The sequence below is a fragment of the Rhinolophus ferrumequinum genome, chromosome 6, assembly GCF_004115265.2.
Source record: "Rhinolophus ferrumequinum isolate MPI-CBG mRhiFer1 chromosome 6, mRhiFer1_v1.p, whole genome shotgun sequence".
Classification (NCBI taxonomy): Eukaryota; Metazoa; Chordata; class Mammalia; order Chiroptera; family Rhinolophidae; genus Rhinolophus; species Rhinolophus ferrumequinum.
In genome coordinates, this window is record NC_046289.1 from 3,539,443 (window position 1) to 3,565,508 (window position 26,066).

The 26,066-nt window shown below is 33.5% G+C and overlaps 4 long non-coding RNA genes, 20 other non-coding genes and 2 pseudogenes across 25 annotated transcripts; all 26 read right to left on the reverse strand.

Moving 5' to 3' along the window:
* Positions 1 to 241: 241 nt before the first annotated feature.
* Positions 242 to 315, reverse strand: LOC117024316 (small nucleolar RNA SNORD113/SNORD114 family). Its single transcript, XR_004423395.1, has one exon. It is a non-coding gene; the product is annotated as a small nucleolar RNA SNORD113/SNORD114 family (small nucleolar RNA).
* Positions 316 to 921: 606 nt separating this feature from the next.
* On the reverse strand, positions 922 to 5,679 carry LOC117023938 (uncharacterized). Its single transcript, XR_004423286.1, has 5 exons — positions 5,597 to 5,679; positions 3,748 to 3,826; positions 1,991 to 2,081; positions 1,465 to 1,522; positions 922 to 1,005 (listed from the first exon to the last, which is right to left on the reverse strand). It is a non-coding gene; the product is annotated as an uncharacterized LOC117023938 (long non-coding RNA).
* LOC117024304 (small nucleolar RNA SNORD113/SNORD114 family) lies at positions 3,339 to 3,413 on the reverse strand. Its single transcript, XR_004423385.1, has one exon. It is a non-coding gene; the product is annotated as a small nucleolar RNA SNORD113/SNORD114 family (small nucleolar RNA).
* LOC117024282 (small nucleolar RNA SNORD113/SNORD114 family) lies at positions 4,305 to 4,379 on the reverse strand. Its single transcript, XR_004423367.1, has one exon. It is a non-coding gene; the product is annotated as a small nucleolar RNA SNORD113/SNORD114 family (small nucleolar RNA).
* Positions 5,680 to 6,166: 487 nt separating the features above from the next.
* LOC117024283 (small nucleolar RNA SNORD113/SNORD114 family) lies at positions 6,167 to 6,237 on the reverse strand. The gene has a single exon (XR_004423368.1). It is a non-coding gene; the product is annotated as a small nucleolar RNA SNORD113/SNORD114 family (small nucleolar RNA).
* A 909-nt stretch (positions 6,238 to 7,146) lies between these two features.
* LOC117024273 (small nucleolar RNA SNORD113/SNORD114 family) lies at positions 7,147 to 7,221 on the reverse strand. The gene has a single exon (XR_004423358.1). It is a non-coding gene; the product is annotated as a small nucleolar RNA SNORD113/SNORD114 family (small nucleolar RNA).
* Positions 7,222 to 8,838: 1,617 nt separating this feature from the next.
* Positions 8,839 to 8,911, reverse strand: LOC117024297 (small nucleolar RNA SNORD113/SNORD114 family). Its single transcript, XR_004423381.1, has one exon. It is a non-coding gene; the product is annotated as a small nucleolar RNA SNORD113/SNORD114 family (small nucleolar RNA).
* An 864-nt stretch (positions 8,912 to 9,775) lies between these two features.
* LOC117024308 (small nucleolar RNA SNORD113/SNORD114 family) lies at positions 9,776 to 9,849 on the reverse strand. The gene has a single exon (XR_004423388.1). It is a non-coding gene; the product is annotated as a small nucleolar RNA SNORD113/SNORD114 family (small nucleolar RNA).
* Positions 9,850 to 11,032: 1,183 nt separating this feature from the next.
* On the reverse strand, positions 11,033 to 11,108 carry LOC117024287 (uncharacterized; annotated as a pseudogene).
* Positions 11,109 to 11,458: 350 nt separating this feature from the next.
* LOC117023745 (uncharacterized) lies at positions 11,459 to 13,429 on the reverse strand. Its single transcript, XR_004423251.1, has 3 exons — positions 13,346 to 13,429; positions 12,414 to 12,499; positions 11,459 to 11,541 (listed from the first exon to the last, which is right to left on the reverse strand). It is a non-coding gene; the product is annotated as an uncharacterized LOC117023745 (long non-coding RNA).
* Positions 12,023 to 12,092, reverse strand: LOC117024291 (small nucleolar RNA SNORD113/SNORD114 family). The gene has a single exon (XR_004423375.1). It is a non-coding gene; the product is annotated as a small nucleolar RNA SNORD113/SNORD114 family (small nucleolar RNA).
* On the reverse strand, positions 12,964 to 13,037 carry LOC117024314 (small nucleolar RNA SNORD113/SNORD114 family). Its single transcript, XR_004423394.1, has one exon. It is a non-coding gene; the product is annotated as a small nucleolar RNA SNORD113/SNORD114 family (small nucleolar RNA).
* Positions 13,430 to 13,511: 82 nt separating the features above from the next.
* Positions 13,512 to 13,583, reverse strand: LOC117024264 (small nucleolar RNA SNORD113/SNORD114 family). The gene has a single exon (XR_004423349.1). It is a non-coding gene; the product is annotated as a small nucleolar RNA SNORD113/SNORD114 family (small nucleolar RNA).
* Positions 13,584 to 13,931: 348 nt separating this feature from the next.
* On the reverse strand, positions 13,932 to 20,798 carry LOC117023746 (uncharacterized). Of its 2 annotated transcripts, none has more exons than XR_004423253.1 (6): positions 20,151 to 20,798; positions 19,197 to 19,253; positions 18,265 to 18,346; positions 17,321 to 17,406; positions 15,082 to 15,168; positions 13,932 to 13,992 (listed from the first exon to the last, which is right to left on the reverse strand). It is a non-coding gene; the product is annotated as an uncharacterized LOC117023746 (long non-coding RNA). The 2 variants fall into 2 exon arrangements; XR_004423252.1 differs by having other exon boundaries at positions 15,082 to 15,274.
* On the reverse strand, positions 14,688 to 14,760 carry LOC117024271 (small nucleolar RNA SNORD113/SNORD114 family). The gene has a single exon (XR_004423356.1). It is a non-coding gene; the product is annotated as a small nucleolar RNA SNORD113/SNORD114 family (small nucleolar RNA).
* Positions 15,719 to 15,792, reverse strand: LOC117024317 (small nucleolar RNA SNORD113/SNORD114 family). The gene has a single exon (XR_004423396.1). It is a non-coding gene; the product is annotated as a small nucleolar RNA SNORD113/SNORD114 family (small nucleolar RNA).
* LOC117024281 (small nucleolar RNA SNORD113/SNORD114 family) lies at positions 16,916 to 16,986 on the reverse strand. The gene has a single exon (XR_004423366.1). It is a non-coding gene; the product is annotated as a small nucleolar RNA SNORD113/SNORD114 family (small nucleolar RNA).
* On the reverse strand, positions 17,865 to 17,939 carry LOC117024272 (small nucleolar RNA SNORD113/SNORD114 family). The gene has a single exon (XR_004423357.1). It is a non-coding gene; the product is annotated as a small nucleolar RNA SNORD113/SNORD114 family (small nucleolar RNA).
* On the reverse strand, positions 18,811 to 18,885 carry LOC117024277 (small nucleolar RNA SNORD113/SNORD114 family). The gene has a single exon (XR_004423362.1). It is a non-coding gene; the product is annotated as a small nucleolar RNA SNORD113/SNORD114 family (small nucleolar RNA).
* On the reverse strand, positions 19,744 to 19,815 carry LOC117024276 (small nucleolar RNA SNORD113/SNORD114 family). The gene has a single exon (XR_004423361.1). It is a non-coding gene; the product is annotated as a small nucleolar RNA SNORD113/SNORD114 family (small nucleolar RNA).
* LOC117024269 (small nucleolar RNA SNORD113/SNORD114 family) lies at positions 20,733 to 20,804 on the reverse strand. The gene has a single exon (XR_004423354.1). It is a non-coding gene; the product is annotated as a small nucleolar RNA SNORD113/SNORD114 family (small nucleolar RNA).
* Positions 20,805 to 20,970: 166 nt separating this feature from the next.
* LOC117023747 (uncharacterized) lies at positions 20,971 to 26,035 on the reverse strand. Its single transcript, XR_004423254.1, has 4 exons — positions 25,960 to 26,035; positions 23,032 to 23,117; positions 22,179 to 22,256; positions 20,971 to 21,218 (listed from the first exon to the last, which is right to left on the reverse strand). It is a non-coding gene; the product is annotated as an uncharacterized LOC117023747 (long non-coding RNA).
* Positions 21,793 to 21,866, reverse strand: LOC117024301 (small nucleolar RNA SNORD113/SNORD114 family). Its single transcript, XR_004423383.1, has one exon. It is a non-coding gene; the product is annotated as a small nucleolar RNA SNORD113/SNORD114 family (small nucleolar RNA).
* On the reverse strand, positions 22,641 to 22,704 carry LOC117024299 (uncharacterized; annotated as a pseudogene).
* Positions 23,612 to 23,684, reverse strand: LOC117024280 (small nucleolar RNA SNORD113/SNORD114 family). Its single transcript, XR_004423365.1, has one exon. It is a non-coding gene; the product is annotated as a small nucleolar RNA SNORD113/SNORD114 family (small nucleolar RNA).
* On the reverse strand, positions 24,569 to 24,642 carry LOC117024292 (small nucleolar RNA SNORD113/SNORD114 family). The gene has a single exon (XR_004423376.1). It is a non-coding gene; the product is annotated as a small nucleolar RNA SNORD113/SNORD114 family (small nucleolar RNA).
* Positions 26,036 to 26,066: the final 31 nt, after the last annotated feature.

A 26,066-nucleotide genomic window follows, 5' to 3' on the forward strand; every position in this document is an offset into this window, starting at 1 on the left:
TTTTTTTTCTTACTGGACCAAGATATTCCAGAACTGAATTAGTAATATTCTCTGTTTTATATTCTCAAATTTGATCCATGTTTTGACCTCTTTTTTCTTTACTTATGAATATATTTACTGATTGATCCATTCACTTATTTAGTAATAATATAAAATCAATATCCATGAACCCTCTCAACTAGATTTCTCACACTTTCTGAGATCGTTCCCCCAAAAATCATACGCTAGTTCTCTTTTTGCAATGGACCTCAGTGGTTCAAAAAGTGATTGATCATAAATTTTATTCAGATGCATTCCATTCACATCATTGGTCCAGGAGCGGCCCTTCTACATTGAACTTGAACAATTTTTAGATGCTGCAATGAACCACCACGAACCACCATCGTACACAACAGCTACCGTGTTTCTCCGAAAATAACACCTAGCCAGACAATCAGCTCTAATGCGTCATTTGGAGCAAAAATTAATATAAGACCGGGTATTATATTATATTATATTATTATTATATTACATTATATAAGACCGGTCTTATAACAAAATAAGACCGGTCTTATATTAATTTTTGCTCCAAAAGATGCATTAGAGCTGATTGTCCGGCGAGGTCTTATTTTCGGGGAAACACGATAGGATACTGGCTCCCTAAATCAGTAACATCCTAGGTGTTAATCAAAAGGGAGATGTTTAAATAATCCATGAGATACACAAAATGGGACTTTCAAGTTTTGAAATGAATGGGAAAAGCTACCTTTTTTTCTTGTACTTCATTTGTGCTAAATTGGACTAATCATAAAACTCTGGTTCATAACACATCTCATTAAAAGTCTATACATGGCCTTTTAAAATTTAATGACATTTATTGTTTTTAATGATACAATGTAAACCCATGAATTAACCACTCAAACCAAGAAGCTGATTACTTACATAGCATGATATATCCTTCCCCAGAGAGATAAGGCAAAGATCATCATGACCGAAGGATAATTTAATTAGCTGTGATGTTCGATCCTGTGGGATGTAAAGAGGATACTGACAAATGAAAAGGCCTAGATTTTGGGTTTAATTCGGTGAACATGAGGTAACCACGACAGAAAATAATCATAAACAATAATTTATGTCACATTGTTATCTCTGGCTCATGAATGGACCTCCATTTTATTGTTTCCACTTATCCATTTTAATAAGGTAACGAACACCCTTAAATAAACTACTCGACATAAGAAGAACTCTGAGTGTTGCAGACAACTGACTCTGTACCTTACCCACAGAGCTAAGAGGCTAGAATTTCTTTTTGAAAGGGCATCTGTTGTGCTAAATTAGATTCATCATGAACTTTGGTTTATGGCACAATCTCATCATTGGTCCTAATGTGGCCTTCTTTGGTTATATTTCATACTTTTTAATCATACACTGAATACCCTAACCAAACTACCCCGACAAAAAAAAAGAACTTGCACTATTACTCACATTGAGCCATAAAGGTTTTGATTTTTACGGAATGATTATCAGCTCAAGTGCATCCATTCTGTGGAGCAGAAAACACATGGAGAAAAAGGGAAATGCATATGTATTCTTTATAACTTTCAAATTTTTAAATAAAATATGCAAGAGTATCTCTTGCAAAAAAGGGAAAGAAATGAGAAATTTTCTCCATTGACTCATGTTTCTCCCCTTTATCTACTTGCTGTTTAGATATTGATTAACGGAATTATTTATTTGTTTCTCCCACTAAAATAAACAAATTAGAACTCACAACTGACCCACAGCAAGAACACTGACTCTTAACTCTTCTCTGTATAAATGACCTTTATCCAAATAGAGAATATCCTCGACTTATTTATTTATTAATGAACCTCATTTTCCAGAATGACATGAAAAATAATATAATTCAACAGTTGTACGGACTGAACACAACCTAATTCTTGGTGTCTATCACTTTCTCCATCCTGGTCTTTTTAAATTTTGTGTACAAATGCATGAGCAAGCCACCCACCCATGGACTAGAACTGTGTATACTTCTTCATAGGTCTATGGGCTTCTTACGCAAAGAATACGGGCCGAGATCTTCATCCACGGGATCCATTCTGGAGAGCAGAAAAGTAAATGTTACAAAGAATAAAACAGCCTAGATTTCAGCTTTGCTGTAATACTCTAACTCATGCAAAATGAGCAGGTTTAGATTAATCTTCAACCTTGGACCATGTCATTTGCTACAACTGGCAAAAAAACAACCAAAAACCATATAAAAACCCTCCCTTTATCAAATTAATTCAGTGATTAATTTTACTTGAAAAAATGGATACCTCTGAATTCACCACCTGAATCCAGACCAAGAGCTGCCAGTGAGACACATCTGTCTCAATGCTTCCACCCACACACAACCACCTACACCTCTAGCCCTGACAGTGTGCACAATTAGATTAATCGAAACACTTATTTCAAAGCAATTTCACACCAATAAACAATGCTTGAGTCTACTTTATCTATTCATTCATTCATAAATTAACTTGGACAACTAGTCATTGTTTTTAAAGAAATGGAACAATGTTTCAACTTTCAGAAACCCGGAAGAGAAATGCTACTGTGGGTGTGTCTATGGTCTCCTTGCCCAAACTGACAAGAGCCAAAATGTTTGTCTTAAGGGGTTATCATCTGAGTGCAACTGGTTAAACTAAATCGTGATCATTACTTCAAGACATGCTCATTACTGGCCCATGCTTCATCCCTGTGAGCAACTGACTGTTATTAACTTATTCACTTACTTGCTATAATGAGAAAATCAGTATCTTTGCACACACTCAGTACAATAGCACTGGGGAACAGGAACTATGTACAGCAGTTGCTCATCACCAAAGTGACAACAGACTATGTAACTTCACAATGGAAATTAGTGAGCACAGGAGTTGGTCATATAACAAACTTTTATCACTGGCCCTCTTTAAATAGTGCTTAATCTTTTATTTGATTTTATAACCTTTTTTTGTGAAGTAAGAAAATAAACAACCAGTAGACCAAAGACATTGACAATTCGTACCGCTGTCTGTATGTGCTGCATTCTGAGAGATTAAAGAAACATGAGTCCCGATTCCTCCAAAATAGATTGGCACTGACACTTGTTCATTACATATTCTATACTTGGTCTACGTGTGGCCATGTTGGTCCAAGCGAGGCCATGTTTTTATTCAATTTTTCCGATTTGTTTAACCCTTCATGCATCAAATCACTTGTAATAATATAATCATTATCCATGAACCACAAAAGCACAAGAATAGATTATTGCATATCCCTAACTGTATAGAGGGTCATGTCCAAGGGAGCGATAGACTAGACTTCTTTCTGTGTTGTACCTCAGACATTGAGACACATATGATGCATCCCCCTTGACTCATACACTACCAGTCGTAATCAATGGTCTAAACGCATGAATCTTTTTCTTCACTTATTCTATTGATTTATTCTTTAATTTACTACTTACTAACAAAGAGATATACATGAATAAGAAAACCCAGAATAAGGGCCTCAATATCCCCAATGCCTACCTAGAAAATCATTTCCGACAGGCACTAGATCTGCTTCTTGAATTGACTTCAGTGCGCAAATATGGATGCCTCAACATAATGTTTCATATAAATCCCATGTTCATTATTGGGCCATGTTTAGCTTTCTTTGAATATATTTCTTACTTCTTAATAATTCATTGACCAATCTTAAACCATCCAAGCCAAGACAAGAACTTTGACTATTACTCACACTGGTTTCCATGCTCCTAAGACAGCCATTGAGTTTGAGGTCATGGCAAAAGGTTAAAACCAGCGTAGGAGTACCCATTCTGAGGAGTACAAGAAAGAGCAGAAAATAAAATTTGAGACTTTCTATCCATTGGTCCTTTGTAGTCCACCTTTCATTTACTCGGTCATTTAATATTTCTTAATTTATGATACTATTTGCTTACTTTTCTCTTAACAAAACAAACATTGAACTTAAAATTGATACAGAACGATACACTGAGTATTATTTATCAATGGCTACTGTGTGATCCTACTCCAAAGGAGAAACACCTTTGCTTCATTTATTATCCATTCCAAATTATATTAATAGTATTTCTTTCCTTACCACATACTTTAATAATTGTAATAAGCATCACTCTACTCATCTTTAATCATTTAAATATTTTCATTGATTCTTCTATATTAATATAATTATAATCTATGAGCCATTAAAATTAGAAGCACAAGATTTGTAAATATCTCTAACGTCTATCTACAGGACTTTTTTCCAATAGAGGAATACACTATATTTCTATTGTATTGGACTTTACAGTTCCAGACACATAGTAGTCATCATCCATGACTCATCCGCTACCAGTGGTCATCTTTGATCCAGACTTGGCCCTAATTTTTTAAATTCATACCTGCATATATTTTATAAATTAATCAAGTCACGAATAATAATAAAATATATACCTAAAGTCATAAAACTTGAGCGTAAGATACTTAAATATCTCCAAATCTGTTACAGAATTATTACTCATGGCAATACGTCTTTTCCATTACTTGACTTCCATGTTGCATATACGAGGTATGATCAGAAACTACGGTGAATGTTTAAATAAAAAAATTATTACAGTAGAAGACACATTGCAATTAATCCCCCTCAAAATACCCTCCACTTCGAACATACTTATCCCAACTTTTGGAAGCAGTCTGGAAGTCCTCTTTCATGAGTGTCTTTAGTTGCGCTGTCATGGCCGCCTTAATGTTCTGACTCATTTTGACTTTGGGGAAGAGCCAGAAGTCGCATGGTGCCAGATCCAGTGAATAAGGTGGATAAGGATTAAACTGTAATGTTTTTCTGTCCAATAAAACGTGTAGCCTTTCCGTTGTGAGATATATATATATATAAATGCTGCCAAGTGCCATCCAACAGAAAGGCAGAGATCTTCAATATGGGAAGTTGTGCATAGAGCTTTACTAACAGTACATGACAAGTTTCAGCTTGTTCGGTGCAGTCAGTTGGGTGTGAGCTACAGTTGAGAGAAAGCGTGTTTTAAAGTGTGCTGTAAATCATCCTCCATCATGATAACACTCCATGTCACACATCACCTGGTACGGCAATTTCGGTCAAATAAAAACATTACGGTGTGTCCTAATCCACCTTATTCACCAGATCTGGCACTGTGCAACTTCTGGCTCTTCCCCAAAGTCAAAATTACCATGAGAGGTAAATGTTTTGGATCAATTCAGGACATCGAGGCAGCCATGACAGTGCAACTAAATACACTCACGAAAGAGGACTTCCAGAACTGCTTCAGAACGTGGCAAGAATGATGGGATAAGTGTACTCGAAGCAAGTGGGAGTATTTTGAGGGGATCAATGGCAATATGTCTTTTACTGTAGTAAATTTTTTTATTTAAACATTCCCATATTGTTTGATCACACCTCATATGGATTAATCAAAACAATGCTTCATATTAATCCCATGTTTATGATTGGGCCATGGTTGACCTGCAATAACTACATTTCACACTCTTAAAATAATACAATGAATACCTTTAAAACAAACACTGAGACCAAGACAAGAACTTTGACTATTACTTACATTGTTACCCATGCTAATAATGCATAGATGTTACCTATAGAGCTTATGACCATGGAAGATGCTTAAATTAGCTCGAGTGTGTCCATTCTGTGGAGTACATAGCAGAAGAGATGATAAAGTTTGAAATGTTATCTGTATTGGTCTGTACATTCCACTTTTCATTTAGTCACTCTTTAGGTAATTAGTTATTTGGGATATTTATTTTCTCTTAAGTAAACAAACAATATTAGTTTTGCCACTAACACAGAACACTATTATTTAGCACTATCTATATCATCCTTAGCCAAGAGAAAACACCCTTTACCATTTCCTAATGAATCTCAGAGTATTCAATATATATTGATAGCACTTCTTGCCTAACCACATATTTTTACAATTGGACAATGTTTCACTCCATTCATATTTATTTACTTATAGATTTATTTATAGATTCTTTCATTTATCTAATTATAATGATGGGATAAAAATACACAAACTCAAAGATCAAAACAAAAAAAGATCTTTGTGTAAGCCTGACATCTGTCTATAGGATCCCTTCAAACAAAGGAAGCGGACTAGCTTTCACTTGTGTTGGACCTCAGGTTCCAGACATGTATTCATCGTATGTGACTCATACGCCACCAGGAGCCATCATCAATCCAAGATAGTCCCTCTTTTTCTTCATTCATTTCTATTTGTTTATTGATCAAATCAAAAATTCACTGATAATAATTTTTAATTACTATGATTCACAAAAACCCAAGAGTTTTATATCCCTATTATGTATATATAATAATTCTCACATCTATATATCTTTCATTAATTATCCTAAGTTTTACACATATGCAATAATCAATAAATGTATTATACAATCTCATATGTATTACTAGTCTACAGTTGGCTACCTTTGATTATTTTCACACTTTTTAATAATTTAATAACTTTGAATACTCTTAAATAAACCACCCAAAGCAAGACAAGAACATTGACCATTATTCACACTGGTCTCCATGCTCCTAAAACACAGATGCAACCAGAGAGCTCATGACCATGGAAGATGCTGAAATCAGCTGGGGTGTGTCCATTCTGCAGAGTATAGAGCAGAGCAGACGATACAGAAAATTGAGACCTTATCTCCACTGACCCTTGATTTCTGCGTTTCGGTTACTCTTGAAATATTTAATTAATTTTCACAAATATATATTTTTCTCTCTTATCAAAAGGAGGAACTTCAAACTTGGAACTGATCCAGAATAATAAAATTGACTCTTTCTAAACAGTGTCAATACTAACCTAAATCAAAGAGGTAACATTCTTAACCCACTTATTTCTTAATGAACATCAGTGTTTTCAGTTTTTATTAGTAATATTTTTTTGCCTCACTACAAATGTTCATAGTTGAAAAATGCTTTACCCTTCTCCTATCTGTTTATATTTATTTAATGGTTCTATCATTGATTCATTAGTAATAGTAAATCTAAATCTATGAATCTAAAATAAGAATATGATATTGGTATATTCCTGACACCTGTCTATGGGATCATTTCAGAGGGAATATACCAGGTATTGTGTTGAACCTCAGACTTGCAGACACACATTATTCATCATCCGTGAGTCATACGCCACCAGTCGTCATCACTGGTCCATGTGAGGCCATCTTTATATTCCGTTATTCCTAAATTTGTATCAATTAAATCATTAATTCACTGATAATAATAAAAAATACATGATTCACAAAAACAAGAACAAAATCCGTAAATAGTCCTAACATCTATTGATAGAAAGCTTTCCCAATACACTATATCTTTTTCATTAAGCGGCTTCAGTGGTGCACATTATCTATTAATCAACATGTTTCGTATCATATTAATCTACTTTGATTAACAGGTAACTTTTTAAATTATACTTAATACTTTTTAATAATATGATTACTGCCTTAAACAAATGACCAAAAGCAAAACAAGAAGTTTGACTATTACTCACCTTGGTGTCATTATTAAAACAGAGGTAACATAACAATTTTGATCATGGAGGAAGGCTTAAGACAGCTTGGTGCTTTGTTTCTGAAGAGTGTCAAGAAGAAAAGATGGGGGGCCGGCCCGGTGGCTCAGACGGTTGGAGCTCCGTGCTCCTAACTCCGAAGGCTGCTGGTTCGATTCCCACATGGGCTAGTGGGCTCTCAACCACAAGGTTGCCGGTTCAACTCCTCGAGTCCCGCAAGGGATGGTGGGCTCTGCCCCCTGCAACTAAGATTGAACACGGCACCTTGAGCTGAGCTGCTTCCCGGATGGCTCAGTTGGTTGGAGTGCGGGCTCTCAACCACAAGGTTGCCAGTTCAATTCCTCAAGTCCCTCAAGGGATGGGGGGCAGTGTCCCCTGCAACTAAGATTGAACATGGCACCTTGAGCTGAGCTGCTGCTGAGCTCCCAGATGGCTCAGTTGGTTGGAGTGCGTCCTCTCAAACAATGTTGACAATTCACTCCTACAAGGGATGGTGGACAGTGCCCCCTGCAACTAAGATTGAACACAGCACCTTGAGCTGAGCTGCCACTGAGCTCCCAGATGGCTCAGTTGGTTGGAGCGCGTCCTCTCAACCACAAGGTTGCCGGTTCCAAGGGATGGTGGGCTGTGCCCCCTGCAACTAGCAACAGCAACTGGACCTGTAGCTGAGCTGCACCCTCTACAACTAAGACTGAAAGGACAATAACTTGACTTGGAAAAATGTCCTGGAAGTACACACTGTTCCCCAATAAAGTCCTGTTTCCCTTCTCCAATAAAATCTTCAAAAAAAAAAAAAAAAGAAGAAGAAGAAAAGATGACAAAAATATTGAGACATTGTCTCCACTGAGCTATACTTTCCATACTTCATTTACATAATCATTTAGGTATTTATTAATTTATAGTAAAATTTACTTTTTCTCTTTATAAAATAAACTTCAAACTTCCAAACATCTCGGGGCAATAAATGACTATTACCTGTCAATGTCTATATCATCCTTAGGCCAGGACATAATACACTTGGTCCATTTATTGTCCGTTACAATGTATATTAATATCCATTTTCCTGACTACATATTTAAGCAATGAACAAGGCTTCATCCTCTTCATCTTTATTGATGTATACTTTTGGTAATTTATTCTGTAATTGATTCTTTTATTATATATTTAAAATATTCATGAACACAAAGACCAACAAAAAGATTACTGCATAATCTTGAAATCTATCAATTCAAAGAAAGGCAATGAACTAGATTTCTTTCATGTTGGACCTCAGAGTTCCAGACACACATTCATTGCATATGACTCATATGCCATCAGTGGGCCAATATTGTCCCTATTTTTCTTCATTTCTATGGTTTTATTGATTAAATAATTATTTCACTAATAATAATTTTTAAATGCTATAATTCACAAAACTCCTAGAAGCTTTTATGTCCCTGATCTATATAATTATTTTCACCACATATCTCATTAATTACCGTTTTTCTCATATACATTAATATACTAACTATATCCCATATTTATCACTAAGATAGAATTGCATTCTTTAAATACATTTTCCACTTTTTAATGAATAATTTTTTAAAACACAACACTAATACCAAGAAAATAACTTGAACTATTACACACATTAATCTCTGTCCTCCTATTATATACAGGCAACCATGGAGCTCGTGACCATGCAAGACGATTAACTCAGCTCAAGTGCATCTAAGGATTACAGAGCAGAGCAGAGCAGATGATTTAAAAAAAAAAAAAAAGTCTTACAAAACAGCAAAACTGAGACCTAATTGTCATTGATCCTTGCCTTCTGCATTTCATTAACTCAGTATTTAGGTGTTTACTGCTTTTTCTTAATATGTATTTTCTATCTTAACAAAAGGGAAACTCGATCTTGAGACTCACTCAGGAAAATAACATTGACTCCTCCTTGTTATTTTCTATACGATCCTTATACGATTCCTTCTTAATAGGAATGAATGTTTTCAATTTTATTAATATTATCTTTTCCCTCACTACATACATTCATAATTGGACAACGCTTCACCCTATTCTTCTTTGTACATTTGTTTATATGTTTAATACTTCTATCATTATTCTATTAATACATATCTATGTTTATGATATCTGTACAAGAACATGATCTTTACAACTCTTCATAGCAATAATTTCAACAGAGGAAACAGACAATGTTTTGTGGTAGACCTCCGGGTTTCAGCCACATATTTTCATTGTCCGTGACTCCTCCGCCACAGGTCATCATCACTGGTACATGATTTGGTCTATTCTTCTTCATTCTTGACTACATTTGTATTGATTAAATCATGAATTTATTGATAATAATAAAAATAATACATGATTCATAAAAACTTAAGGACAAGATTCTTTTTTTTTTTTCCCCAAGTTGTTGTCCTTTCAATCTTAGTTGCAGTGGGGAGTCGAACCAGCAACCTTGTGGTTGAAAAGATGCACTCCAGCCAACTGAGCCATCCGGGAGCTCAGCGGCAGCTCAGCTCAAGGTGCCGTGTTCAATCTTAGTTGCAGGGGGCGGAGCCCACCATCCCTTGCGGGATTTGAGGAATCGAACTGGCAACCTTGTGGTTGAGAGCCCACTGGCCCATGTGGGAATCGAACCGGCAGCCTTCAGAGTTAGGAGCATGGAGCTCCAACCGCTTGAGCCACCGGGCCAGCCCAAGGACAAGATTCATAAATATCCTTAACATCAGTTCACAGAATCATTTGCCACATAAAATAAACCTCTTTCATTAGTAGACCTCAATCCTGAACATTATCAATTAACATAATGTTTCATATCATATTTATCATTGAGACATGGATAACTTTTTATTAATACTTTTAAATAATACCATAAATACCCTTAAACAAATGACCCACTCCAAGACAACAAGTTTGACCATTTCTCACCTTGGTCTCTTTCCATACACAGAGGGAGCGTGACAATCTTGATGACAGCTAAAATCAGGTCCAGCGTCCATTTTGAAGAGGGACGACCAGACAAACACATGATAAAAATTTGGAGACTTTTTCTCCATTGATTCATAGTTTCCACTGTTCATTTGCATAGTTGTTTAGGCATTTATTAATGTATAGCAATTTTTATTTATTTTTCTCTTAATAAATCAAATGTCAAAGTTTTAAGGACTCCATCAGTAAACAACGATTATCACTGTCTACCATATTACTCAAGGACATATACATGTGATCATATTACTTTCCACTCCAATTTATATTATCATATTTCTTTGTATATATTTTAATAACTGCTTTACCCTCTTTGTATTTCTTCATTATCTATTTGTTTATTTATCCTGCCATTAATAATAATGCTTTTAAATATTCTTGTACACACAGACCAAGAACACGATAGCTGTATGCACCTAACCTCTCTCTATAGGATCACTTAAAATGAGGGCATAGGGCCGGATTTCTTCTGTGTTGGACCTCAGACTTCCAGACCTGGCGTCGGCATCACCCAAGTCTCATATGCCACCACTTGTCATCATTTTATCCAGGTTTGGCCCTCATTATCTTCACTCACGTCTAGACATTCTTATGGATTAATTCAACAATTCACTAGTAATAATAAAATAAATACCTACGGATCACAAAAACTTGAAGCCAGATCCTTGACTATCTCTAACGTGTCTATAAAATTACTTCCCACAAACAACACATACCTTTCATTAATGACCTAAAAATTTCCTACAATGATTAATTAACATAATACATCATGTTAACACCATTCTTCTTTTTCGCATGTTTGGCCGTAATTGATCATAATTCACACTTTTGAATAATTCAGTGAAAACCTATTTTAAAAACTACAAAACCAAGAAAAGAACTTTGACAGTTACTCACATTGCTCTCCATGCTCTGAAAGCATAGACGCAACCAGAGAGCCCATGACCATGGAAAATGCTAAAATCAGTTCGAGTGCGTCCACTCTGAGGAGTACCAGACGGCAAATAATAAAAAAAATGAAATATTATGTCATTGATCCTTGAATTCTACCGTTCATTTAGTTAGTCATTAGGTAAGTAATGAATTGGGATAACTTACATTTTATTTTATCTTAACTAAGGGAACAATCTTGATCTTGCCACTGACAAAGAATATGATACTATTTCTTATCAATAACTATATGATCCTTGTCAAAGACTAACACTCTTGTATATAAATATCTAAATAGATATTTGTTTTCAATACATCTTAATAGTTTTTCTTGCCTAAGCACATATTTTTATAATTGGACATTTCAGCAACTTCACCTTTATTTATTTATGTATTTGTTTATTTCATTGATCCAATTATACAAATTGAAATCAAATGCATGAATATTAAGAAGAAAAACAAAATCTTCATATATTCCTGACATCTGTCGATAGAATTACTTCAAACAGGACAATGGACCAAATTCCATTTCTGTTGGACCTCAGAGTTCGACACATATTCATTGTATGTGACTCATACGCCACCATTAGTATTCATCGATCCAATATTGTTCCTCTTTTTCCTTCATTCATTTCTACATTGTTTATTGACTAATTGATTAATTCACTAATAATAATTTTAAAACCCAATTATTCACAAAAAGTCAAGAACAGCCCTGAAATCTTTATTCTGTATATAGAATTATTTTCACATCAATATACTTTCTTTAAATACCTTATATTTTTATGTTTCATATCAATTCAATATATATCACTGGACTATAGCTGACCATCTTTATTATATATGTTTCTTTTCAAAAATACACTGAATACCGCCCCCCCAAAAAAAATCACTGCAACCCAGACAAGACTTTGATCATACTCACATTGGTCTCTGTGCTCCTAATACAGAGATGAGAATTACAGAACTCGCCACCATAGGAAAATGCTTAATCAGCTCGAGTGTGTCATTCTGAGAAGTACAAAGCACAGGTGATGATAGAAAAGAAGTTAAGTTACTATCCACATTGGTCCTTGATTTCCACATTTCATTTACTCACTCATTGAGGAATTTATAAATTATTCATTTTTATCTTTAAAAAACTAACAATAGCAAACTTAGGAGAGGCCCACAAAATAAAATTGAGTCCTAATATTCCATATTTATATGATCCTTAGTCAAAGAGTCTCTCTTGATCCATTTATCCCTTAATGAGTTTTAGTGCTTTCAATTTAATAAATAATTTATGTTCCTAGTTGGCCAATGCTCCACCCTTTTTCATTACCTATTATTTATATTTCCTTAATGATTCCATAATTCACCCATTAATAATAATAAATGTAAATCTCTTACCCCAATACCTCTATGGAGTGTATTAGTAACATCCATCTATATAAGATCATATAAACAGAGAAACGACACTAGGTATGATTATATTGGACCTCAGTATCCAGACACGCACTATGTATCGTTCATGACTCACCCATCACCAGTCATCATCACTGATGCATAAGTGGCCCTCTTTGTTTTCATTCTCATAAACATCTGTTTATGGATGAATTCATTAATAAATGCACAGAATAAAAAGTAAAGAAGTATAAGATCCTTCAACACCTTAATATCTATTTCTATAGTCCTTTCCAGAGACTCTGCTCCAAAAACTGACTTCAAGGTTACATTTATGCGTTAATCAATGTTTCCTATCAATCTGATATTTAACAATAGTATATTTTGCCTTCTTGATTATATTTAACATTTTGAGTAATACAGGGAATACCCTTAAACAAGCCACTCAAGCTAAAATATGTTATTACTCACATTGGTCTCCATGCTCCTACAACATAGATGCAACCAGAGAGCTCGTGACCATGTCAGATGCTGAAATCAGTTCGAGTGCGTCCGTTCTGAGGAGGACAGAGCAGAGCAGATGACAATCAAATAAGACACTTCTTTACATGAAGAGAAAGACCAGATTGCTTTTGTGTTGGACCTCAGAGTTCCAGACACGTATTCATCGTTCATGACTCATACGCCACCAGTAGTCATCATCGATCCAAGAGTATCCCTCTTTTTCTTCATTCACTTCTCATTGTTTATTGATTAAATCATTAATTCACTAATAACTTCTAAACACTATGATTCACCAAAACCCAAGAAGAGTTATTACATCCCTAATCTGTACCTAGATTATTCTCACATCAATATGTCTATTTCATTAATTATCCTCAGTTTTTCGTATGGGAATTAATCAATATAATGGTTCGTATATCCCATATTTATCACTGAGATATATTGCTTCTTTAATTATATTTTATAATTTTTAATATTGCAGTAAATTACCTAAAAAGAAAATACTTAAATCAAGAAAAGAACTTCAACTATACTCACATTAACTTCAACTATACTCCATCCACCAGAAAGCTCATGGCCATGGAAGATGCTAAAGCAGCTTGAGTACATTCGTTCTGAGGAGGACAGGGCAGAGCAAGGGATAAAAAATTAAGACCTAATAGACACGGAGGCTTGCTGAGCACACATTTCATAGACTTGATATTAAGATATTTCTTCTTTTCTCTTAATATGTGTATATACTCATCCTAACATAATGAAAAACTCAGTCTTAAGGCTGACCCACAGCAATACGATAGATACTTACTCGTCAGTGTCTACATGATTCTTAACCAAAGAGGGGATACTTGGATACATACATTTCTTAATAAATATAACTCTTCAATTTTATGAATATCTTTTGCCTCACCACATACATTCATAGTTATGCACTGCTTCATTCTATTCTTCTTTAACTTTTAAAATATTTAATCTTCTATCATTATTCCATTAATAATACATATCTATGTCTATGAAATCAATACAAACTAATTTTTATATTGATGTGTATTGATCCTGACATCTCTCTATAGAAACAATTTGTCTATAAAAACCAATAGAATTTGTTGCCTAACCCAACATTTTTATAATTGGACAATATTTTACTTCCTTCATATTTATACATTTTTATATTTGTTTATTTATTGATCCAATTATAAAAACAGAAAAAATGCAGGAATATAGAAACCAAAAACAAGATCCTTGCATATTCCTGACGGATCTGTCTAGAAGATCACTTCCTATAGGGAAAATGGATCAGATTCCATTTCTATTGGACCTCAGAGTTCCAGACACATTATTCATCATCCATGACTCATACGCCACCAGTTATCATCACTGATTCAGAAAAGACCACTTTCTCGTGAAATTTCTATATTGTTTATTAATTCATTAATTCACTAATCGTAATTTTAAAACTGTAATTCACAAAAACTCAACAAGACCTTGATACTCTAACATGCATTAAGAACCATTCTCACATCAATATCTCTATCATTATCCTGTTTTTGTATATGCTTCAGCCGGTATGATGCTCTATATTAGTCCCAATTGTTACTAGGATACGGTTCACCTTCTTAGATTCCATTTCACACTTTTTATTAATACAGTGAGTATCCTTAAGACAAAACACCAGAACCAAGAAAAGAACTTTGATTATTACTCACATTGATCTCCTGGCGCCTAAAAGAGAGATGCAATCCCAGGACCCTTGATCAAAGAAGAATCCTTAAAACAGGTCAAATTTGTCCATTCTGAGGAGTATAAAGCAGGGCAGAGGATAAAAATAGTTGAGGCATTTCTCCTTTGATCCTTGTTTCAGCAGTTAGGGCAACCATTAATTGGGCTTTTTTCTTTTCCCTTAAGAAAAAGAGCAATGTTGATCTTGCAAAGTGACCCAGAATCGGAACATTGTCTAGGGCATACACTGGCTGCAGCATCCTTAGTCATACAGGTGGCGGTCATGGACCATTAATTAGGTTAGTACAAAAGTAATTGTGATTTGTGCAATTATTTTTAACCTTTTAAACAGCAATTATTTTTGCACCACCTAATATTTCTAATTGAACTTCAGGGTTTCATAATACATCAACAGTATTTCTGCCTCACCACATATTTTTATAATTAGACAATGCTCCATTCCATTCATCCTTATTTATATATATTTATTTATAGATTCTCACATTTATCCAATTATAACAAATGAAATGTATGAACACTAAGACCAAAAAGATCACTGCATATTTCTGACATCTGTCTAAAGGATCTCTTCAAACAGTGGGGATGGACTAGGTTAATTTTGTGCTGGACCTCTGAGTTTCAGACCTATAATATTCATGATCCAAACTTCTACATGACCAATCATCATCACTGCTTCAGGTTTAGTACTCATTATATTCATTAATGTTTACATGTTTTATTGATTAATTCATCCGTTAACTAAAAACAATACAATACATACTTAGAAGTCACAAAAAACTGAAGCAAGATCCTTAAATATCTCTAACATTTTTCTATAGAATTACTTCCTACCGACTATAAATCTTTCATTAATTAACTTCAATGTTTTCCTGTATTGATTAATTAACATTAGGTTGGTGCAAAAGTAATTGCGGTTTTTGCAATTATTTTTAACCTTGTAAGCCACAATTACTTTTGCATCAGCCTAATATAATGCCTTATATTAACACCAAATTTACTATTCGGCCATGGTTATGATCTTTGATTCTATATAACACTTTTAATAATGCAGTGAAAATCTGTTTAAAAAAACACAAAACCAAGAAAAGAACTTTGACTGTTATTCACATTGGTCTCCATGCTTTTGACACATAGATGCAACCAGAGAACTTCTGTCCATGGAAGATGCTTAAGTCACCCAAGTGTGACCGTTCTGAGGAGTACAAGACAGAACAGATGATTTTAAAAAAGGTTGAGATATTACCGTGTTTCCCTGAAAATAAGACCTAGCTGGACAATCAGCTCTAATGTGTCTTTTGGAGCAAAAATTAATATAAGACATGGTTTTATTTTACTATAACATAAGACCCGGTCTTATCTAACATAAGACTAGGTCTTATATTAATTTTTGCTCCAAAAGACGCATTAGAGCTGATTGTCCGGCTAGGTCTTATTTTCAGGGAAACACAGGAATCATTGGCCATCCCATTCTATCTTTCATTTAGTTAATCATTTACGTAATCAATGTCTTAGGACAATGTCTATTTTAATTTCTCATGAGTAAACAAACAATATTCATCTAACCACTGACATACATGAACATTCACTACCACTTATCAATATCTATATCGTCCTTAGCAAAAGAATAACACATGATCCTCTATAGAGGATCAGTCCTTTAAATAGACATTAATACTATTCCTTGCCTAACCACATATTTTTATAATTGGACAACTTTCCACCACCTTTACCTTTATTTTATATTTGTTTATTGATTATTTCATTTATCCAATTATAAAAATAGACTAGATTTATTTTGTGATGAACCTCAGAGTTCCGGATAATTTATTCATTATATGACTCATACTCCACCAGTAGTCATCACCGATCCAATATTGTCCCTCTTTTTCTTCATTCCTTTCTACATTGTTTATTAATTCATAAGTTCACTAATAATAATTTAAAGAACTATTATTCACAAAAATCCAAGAAGAGTCAAGATACCCTTAATCTATTTATAGACTCATTCTTATATCACTGTCTCTCTCTTATTAATTATCTTAAATTTCATGTATGTAGCAATCAACATAAGGTCTCATTAATTCAATAGTTATTACTGAGCTATAGTTGGCAAACTTTGACTCTATATAGCACTTTTTAAAAATACACTGAATATCCTAAAAAAATATTGTTGAAACCAAGACAAGATCTTTGACCATTACTCACATTGGTTTCCATGCTCCTAACACAAAGATGTAATCACAGGGCACACCATCATGGGAAAATGCTTCAGCAGTTCAAGTGTGTCCATTCTGAGAAGTACAAAGCACAGTTGATGATAAAAAAGTTAAGATCTTATCTCCACTGATCCTTGCTTCCCACATTTCACTTATTTACTCATTTAGGTATTTATAAATTTTGCATGATGTAAATATATTGTCTCTTAATGAAAGTAAAAACTTCAAACTTGAGACTAACCCTGAGACTTATCCTTAGCCAACTAGGTAACACCCTTATTCCATTTATTTCTTAATGGGCATCAGTATTTTCAATTTTATTAATATTTCTTGTCTCACCATATATGTTCATAGTTGGACAACATTTTATCTTTTTTTCTTTACCTATTACTTATATATCTTTATTGATCTTACCAGTGATCCATTAATAACAAATCTAAATCCATAAACTCAAAATGAGGATATAATCTTTGTATATTGCTAACATCTGTCTACAGAATCAAATCAATACAAGGAATAGACTATTTATTGTGATGGACCTCAGATATCCAGACACATATTATTCATCGTCCATGACTTATCCGCCACCAGTTGTCATCATTGGTCCATTAGAGGCCCACATTCTCTTTATTTGTTTCTACATTTTTATCAATTACATCATTAATTCATTGAAAATAATAAAATAAATATGTGATTCCAAAACACTGGAGAATAAGATGCTGAACATCTCTAATTTCTGTAGAATATTTGCCAGCTTATATTACACATCTTTCATTAATCAATCTCAATGTTAAATTAATCAATATAATGTTTTATATCATTTATCACTGGGCCATAGTTAACTTTTAAACTGTCTTTGTTACTTTTTAATAATACCGTGATGATGCTTAGACAAATGACCCAAAACAAAACAAAACTATGACCACTACTCACCTTGCTCTCTTTCCTAATAGAAAGGGTACATGACAATCTTGATCACAACAGAAGATGGTATTAGCTAGCTCGGGCATTTGTTCTGCAGAGTACCAAACAGAGAAGGTGACACAGAGCTCGGGACTTTCTATCCACTAATCCATATATTCTACCATCATTTACATTGGCAGTTAGGCACTCATTAACTTATGCAGATATTTATTTTTGTATCTTAAAAATTAACTTCAAACTTGCAACTGAGTCAGGCAAAACCATACTACTACATTCCACTGTCTACGTCAACCTTAGTCAAAGCTGTAATACACTTGGCCCTTTTATATCCATTCTAAAGTAGATATTTACCTTACTATTCATATTTACAAAGAAGATACTTCAACCTCTTCAACTTAAATCATTTATACATTTCTTTATTAATTCTACCATTAATACTATTATAAATTATTAAACTTTATTAACACAAAGACTAAGAACAAAATCCTTATATAATACTAGCATCTGTATGTAAGACCCCTATACATGCAAGAAATGGACTAGATTACTTTTCTACCAGATCTCAGAGTTCCAGACACATAATATGCATTGTATATGACTCATACACCACCAGTTGTCATCATTGGTCCATGACTGCCCCTCTTTCTTTTCATTCTCACATTTACTCATAGATTAATTCATTAGTAAAGAAATACACATAAGAATATGATCCTTCAACATTCCTAACATCTATCTCTACAATATTACAGAGTTAAATCTCTTTTATTAGCTGACCTCAGTGTTACATTTATGGATTAGTCAACATAATGCTTCATATCAATCTGATATTAAACATTGCCATTTTTCACCTTCTTTGATTATATTTAATGCTTTTGAATAATACAGTGGACAGCCTTAAACAAGTCACTCAAACTAAGACAATAACTTTGATTGTTACTCACATTGGTCTCCATGCTCCTACAATATAGAAGCAACCAGAGAGCTCAAATTTGTCCATTCTGCGGAGTATGAAGCAAAGCAGATGATAAAAATAGTTAAGAATTTGCCCATTGATCCTTGCTTTTTATCTCTCATTTATTCAGTTGTTGGCAATCATTAATGTGGTGTAAATATTTTTTCCCTTAAGAAAAAGAATAACGTTGGTCTTGTAAACTGACCCAGAATCGGGACATTGTCAGGACATACACTGTGTACGGCACCCTTAGCCCTACACAGAGCAGTCACGTACCATTTATTTCTAACTGAACTTTAGGGTTTTCATAATATGTTAATAGTATTTCTTGCCTAATAACATATTTTTCTAATTGGACAATGCTTCACTCCATTATCTAAATTTATAGATAGTTATTTATAGATTCTCATATTTATCCAATTATAATAATAGAATGAAAATGCATGAACACTAAGACCAAAAAGAGGATCCTTGTATATGCCTGACATGTGTCTATAAGACCCCTTCAAATTGGAATGGCCTAGATTTCTTTTGTGTTGGACCTCAAAGTTCCAGACACGTATTCATCGTAAATGACTCATATGCCACCAGGAGTCATCATTGATCACAATACTGTCCCTTGTTTTCTGCATTCATTTCCAATTGTTTATTGACTAATTCATTAACTCACTAATAATTTTAAATGCTTTAATTCACAAAACCCAAGAAGACCTTTTATGTCTCTAGTATGTGCATAGATTTTTCTCACATCAATGTGTCTCTTTCATTACTCATCCTCAGGTTTCCCCACACATGGATAAGTCAGTATAATGGTTCATATATCCCATATTCATCACTGAAATATATAGCCTCCTTTAATTATAGTTCGCACTTTTTAATAATGCAGTGGATGACATTAAAAAAAAACACTTAAACCAAGAAAATAACTTCAACTGCTACTCACATTAATCTCTGTCCTCCTTTTATATATAGAGGCAATCATGGAGCTCGTGAGCATGGTGGAATGCTTAAATCAGCTCGAATGCAACCATTCTCTGGAGGTCAGAACAAAGCAGTGATAAGAAAAGATTGAGATTATGTTCATTGGTCTTTGCATTCCACCTTTAATTCAGTCCATCATTATTAAGCAGTGAATTGCAATAACATATATTTTATTTTCTCTAAGTAGATAAATGAATAATACTGTTCTAGCCACTGATAGAGAAATGAACGTTTACTATTACTTATCAATAACTATATCATTCTTAGTCAAAGAAAACACCCTACTGCCATATATTCCCCTACCTATGTCAGTGTTTTAAATATACATCAATACTGTTCTTTGACTAACCACATATTTTTATAATTGGAGAACATTTTGCTGCCTTCATCTTTATTTCATTTATTATTTCATTGATCCGATTATAAAAATACACAGAAAATGCATGAACAGAAAAACCAAAAACAAGATCTTAATATATTCCTGACATCTGTCTACAGAATCCTTTCAAACAATGGGAATGGACTAGATTTGATTTCTTTTGTGTTGGACCTCAGAGTTCCAGACACATATTCATTGTATATGACTCATAAGCCACCAGTAGTCATCATCGATCCAATATTGTTCCTTTTCTTCTTCATTCATTTCTACATTGTTTATTAACTAATTCATTAATTCACTAACAATAATTTTAAATCCCTATTAGTCACAAAAAAACAAGAAAAGTGATGATTTCCCTAATGTGTAAATAGAATCTAATACGTCTTTTTTTAATTATGCTGTTTTTCATTTATGCATTAATCACTACAATGTTTCATAAAATTTAATGTTTATCACTGAGCTACAGTTGGCCTTCTGTGATCCTATGTGAAACTTTTGAAACTACACTGAATGCTCTGAAAAGAAACAATCACTGAAACCAAGACAAGAACTCTGACCATTACTCACATTGGTTTGTGTGCTTCTCACAGAGATGCAATCACAGAGTTCGCCACCATGGAATAACATTTAACCAGCTCACATGCATACATTCTGAGAAGTACAAAACAGTCAATGATAAAAAGTTTTAATCCACGTTGATTCTTGCTTTCCATGATTCATTTACTCGGTCATTTAAGAATATATAAAATTTTCACAATGTAGACATCTTTTTCTCTTAATAAAACAAAACAAAAACAACAGAATCCCTTCGAACTTGAGACTGACCTAGAACAACAAAATTAATTTTTAACTGATCATGTCTATGTGATCTTTGGCCCAGGAGGTGACACCCTTGATCCATTTATTTCTTAATGGGCATCAATGTTTGCAATTTTCTTTAATATTTCTTGCCTTGCCACATGTGTTCATAATTGGGCGTTTCACATTTTTACATTTATATTCTGTTATTTACATATCTTCAATGGTTCTATACTGACCCATTTATAATAATAAATTTAAATCGAAACCTATGTAATTTTACTAACCATTGCCACCCTGATAAATTTCATTTAAAAAAAAGAAAAACTATTTAAATCTATAAACTCAAGATAAACACATGATCTTTGTGCTTTCCTAACACCTGTCCATAGGATCAACTGTACAAAGAGAATAGACCATGTACTATATGTTCCTCAGAGTTCCAGACACGTATTATTCATCGTCCATAACTCATCCATCACAGTCATTATTATTGGTCCATGGACGCTCACTTTTTCTTCATGAATTTCTACATTTGTATTGACTTGATAATAAAATAAATACATAAACAAAAACTGAAGAACCAACAACTTTGTATATCCCTAATTCAATCTACAGAATAATTGCCAACATAGATTGTATCTCTCATTAATCAACCTCAATGTTACATATCGTCAATTAATCAACATAATGTTTCATATCGATGGGTCATAAATTACTTTATGATTATATTTGTTAATTTGTAATAATACCATGAATACTACCCTAAAACAAATGACCCCAAACAAGACAAAATCTCTGAGTACTACTTACCTTGGTCTCTCTTGTAACATGGAGGCAACATAAGAAACTTCACCCGGGTACAAGTTGAAATTAGCTAGAGCATCTGTTCTGAAGAGCAGTGATAAAAAGGTTGAAACTTTCTTCCACTGATCTTTGCTTACATCTTTCATTTAATCAGTCATTTAGGCAATCATTACTTGGAGTATATTTATGTCATAGTTTTTATGAAAATGAACTACTTTGAACTTCCAACTGACCCAGAACATAAAAACTATCTATAATTCACCCGGTCTATATCACCGTTAGCCAAAGAGGTTACAGTCATGTACCATTTATTTCTCCTTGGACTTTACTGTTTTCAAATTACAGTAATAAAATTTATTGCCTCCCACATGTTCTAAATTGGACAATACAACTACCATTCAGCTTTATTTTTTATATATTTCTTCATTGATAAATCATTGATCCACTTAAAATAACATTTCTTCTGTGTTGGACCTCAGAATTCCAATCACATATTATTCACCAACCATGTCTGGCAGTCATCATTGATCCAGAAAAAACCACTTTCTCTTTATTCATTTCTATATAGTTTATTAATTCACTAAAAAAATTTTTTTTTAACTCTTAGGATTCACAGAACACAAAAGGGCCTTGACAGCCCTCACATGTATCTGGAACCATTCTCACATCATTATATCTGTCCTATTTATTATTTTTTATATATATATTAATATAAACATCAATATGATGTTTCCTATTAACCCCATATTTGTGGCTAGTACACAGTCGGCCATCTTTGAGCATATTTTGTACTTCTTATTAATGCAGTGAATATCCTTAAACCACCCAAAACAAGACAAGAACTTTCATGATTACTCACATTGGTCTCCAAGTTCCTAAAACAGAGATGCAATCCTATGGGTCGTGATCAAGAAAAATCCTTAAATCAGGTCCAGTGCATTCATTCTGAGAAGCATAAAGCAGAGCAGATAATAGAAAAAGGGTGAGACATGCTCTCCACTGATCCTTGGTTTTCACTGCTCACATAGTCAGTCATGTAGGCAATCATTAATTTGGCATATACATTTTTTCCCCTTAAGAAAACAAACTTCAGTTTTACCACTGACCTAGACTATGAACATTTTCTATAATTTATCCTGTCTACACATCATCTTTAGCCACACAGGTAACAGTAATGTGCCATTTGTTCTCATTGAATTTCATGGTTTTCATATAGCAATAGTATTTCTTGTATAATCATATATTTTTATAATTGGACAATGCTTTACTCCATTCATCTTTTTAAATTTATGTTTATTTACAGATTCTATCACTTATCCAATTATATGAATAGATGAAAATGCATGAACATTAAGACCAAAAACAAGACCTTTATGTGTTCCTGATACCTGTCTATAGAATCCCTTCAAACAATGGGAATAGATGAGATTAATTTTATGTTGGACCTTAGAGTTCCAGACACATATTCATCTTATATGAACTCATACACCACCAGTAGTCATCATCGATCCAATAATATCTCCCATTTCCTCATTATAGTCTATTTGTATGTTGATTAAATCATTAATTCGCCAATAATAACTTTAAAACCCTATTATTCACAAAAACTGAGATGAGCCCTATGTTCTTAAAGTGAATATATTTATTCTCACATCAATATCTTTCATTATAACCAGTTTTCCATGCATGCATTAAAATAAACATAATTTTTCACATATCCCATATTTAACACAGATACAGTTACCTTCTTTACTTATATACCACACTTTTTAATAATACAGTGAATAATCTTAAAACAATAACACTGAAACCAAGAAAAGAACTTCACCTATTACTCACATTAATCTTCTAGCTCCTACTACAAAATATCAATCACAGTGTCTGTGACAATGAAAGATGCTTAAATCATCTCGATTATTTACATTCTGAAGAATATAGAGAAGAGCAGATGATAAAATAAAACTGAGGTCAAATCTTGCTTTCTGCATTTCACTTATTCAGTATTTAGGTGTTTATAATTGTTTCTCAATATATAATTTTCACAAAGGAAAAAATTCAATCTTAAGACGGAGCCTGAATAATCAAATTAACTCTAACTTATCCATCATGTTTGTATGACCATGGTCAAAGAGGTGATTTCTTCATCTATTTATTTATTAATAGGCATCAGTGTTTTAAAATTTTATTAATATTTTTTGCCTCATCACATATGTTTACAGATAGACAATGCTTCACCCTCGTCTTTTCTATAAGCTTGTATCAGTTTAAAGGTTCTATTATCACATAAATAATAACAAATCTACATCTATGAAATCAATATGAGAATACGATATTTTTATATTCTTCACATCTCTCTATAGAAACAATTCCAATGGAGGGAATAGACTAGTTATGCATTTGACCTCAGCATTTCAGACACATATTTTCATTGTCCATAACTCCTATGCCACCAGTCATCATCATCAGTACATATTTGACTCTCTTTTTCTTCATTCATTTCTATATTTGTATCAAATCATTAATTCATTCAAAGGAATAAAAATAATTTTACGGTTCACAAAAACCCAAGAACAGAAGACATACAAATGGCCAACAGGTACATGTAAAGGCACTCAGCATCATTAATCATCAGGGAAATACAAATCTAAACCACAATGACACATCACTTCACACCTGTTAGAACTGGCTATTATCAAAAAGACAAGAAATAACACGTGTTGACAAGGATGTGGAGAAAAGGGAACCCTCGTGCACTGTTGGTGGGAATGTAAATTGGTGCAGCCACTATGGAAAACAGTACAGAGATTCCTCGAAAAATTAAGAATAGAACCAACTTATGACCCAGCAATTCCATTTCTGGGCATTTATCCAAAGAAAATGAAAATGCTAACTTGAAAAGATCTATACACCCTTATGTTTACTGCAGCATTATTTACAGTAGCCAAGATATGGAAACAATCTAAGTGTCCACTGATAGATGAATGGATAAAGAAAATGTGGTATCTTTATACAATGGAATATTATTCTGCTGTAAAAAAGAATGAAATCTTACATTTGGAAGAACATGGATGGACCTAGAGGGAATTGTGCTGAGTGAAATAAGTCAGAAAGAGCAAGACAAATACCATATGATTCTGCTTATATGTAGAATCAAAAAGAAAAAAAAAAAACAGATCTCATAGATACAGAGAAGAGATTGGTGGTTGCCAGAGGTGGGGGTTGAGGGGTGGGCAAATGGGTGAAGGAGATCAAAAGGTACAAAGCTACAGTTACAAAATAAATAAGTCACGGGAATGTACTGTATGGTAGGGTGACTATAGTTAATAATACTGTATTATGCATTTGAAAGTGGCTAAGAGAATAAATCTTAAAAGTTCTCTCCACCAAAAACAGTTTTTGTAACTATGCCTGGTGACAGATGTTAACTAGACTTATTGTGATGATCGTTAAGCAATATACACAAATATCGAATCCTGTACACCTGAACCTAATAAACTATTATATGTCGATTATATCTCAATAATACAAGTAAATGTAATTTTAAAAAAACAAGGACAACATCCTTGAATATTCCTAACATCAGTTTACAGAATCATGTCCCGTATTGACTATATCTCTTCCATTAATAGTCCTCAATCTTATACATTATCAATTAATCAACAAAAGGTTTCATGTCATATTTATCATTTGGCCATGCTGAACTTTTCGATTATTTAATACTTTATAATAATATAGTAAATATCCTTAAATAAATGACCCACTCTGAGACAACCACTTTGTTACTCACCTGGTCTCTTTCTAGACACAGAAGAAACACGACAATTTTCACATGGCAGAAGTGGAAATGAACTTCAGCATACATTCTGAAGAGTATCAAATAGAGAGATGATAAAA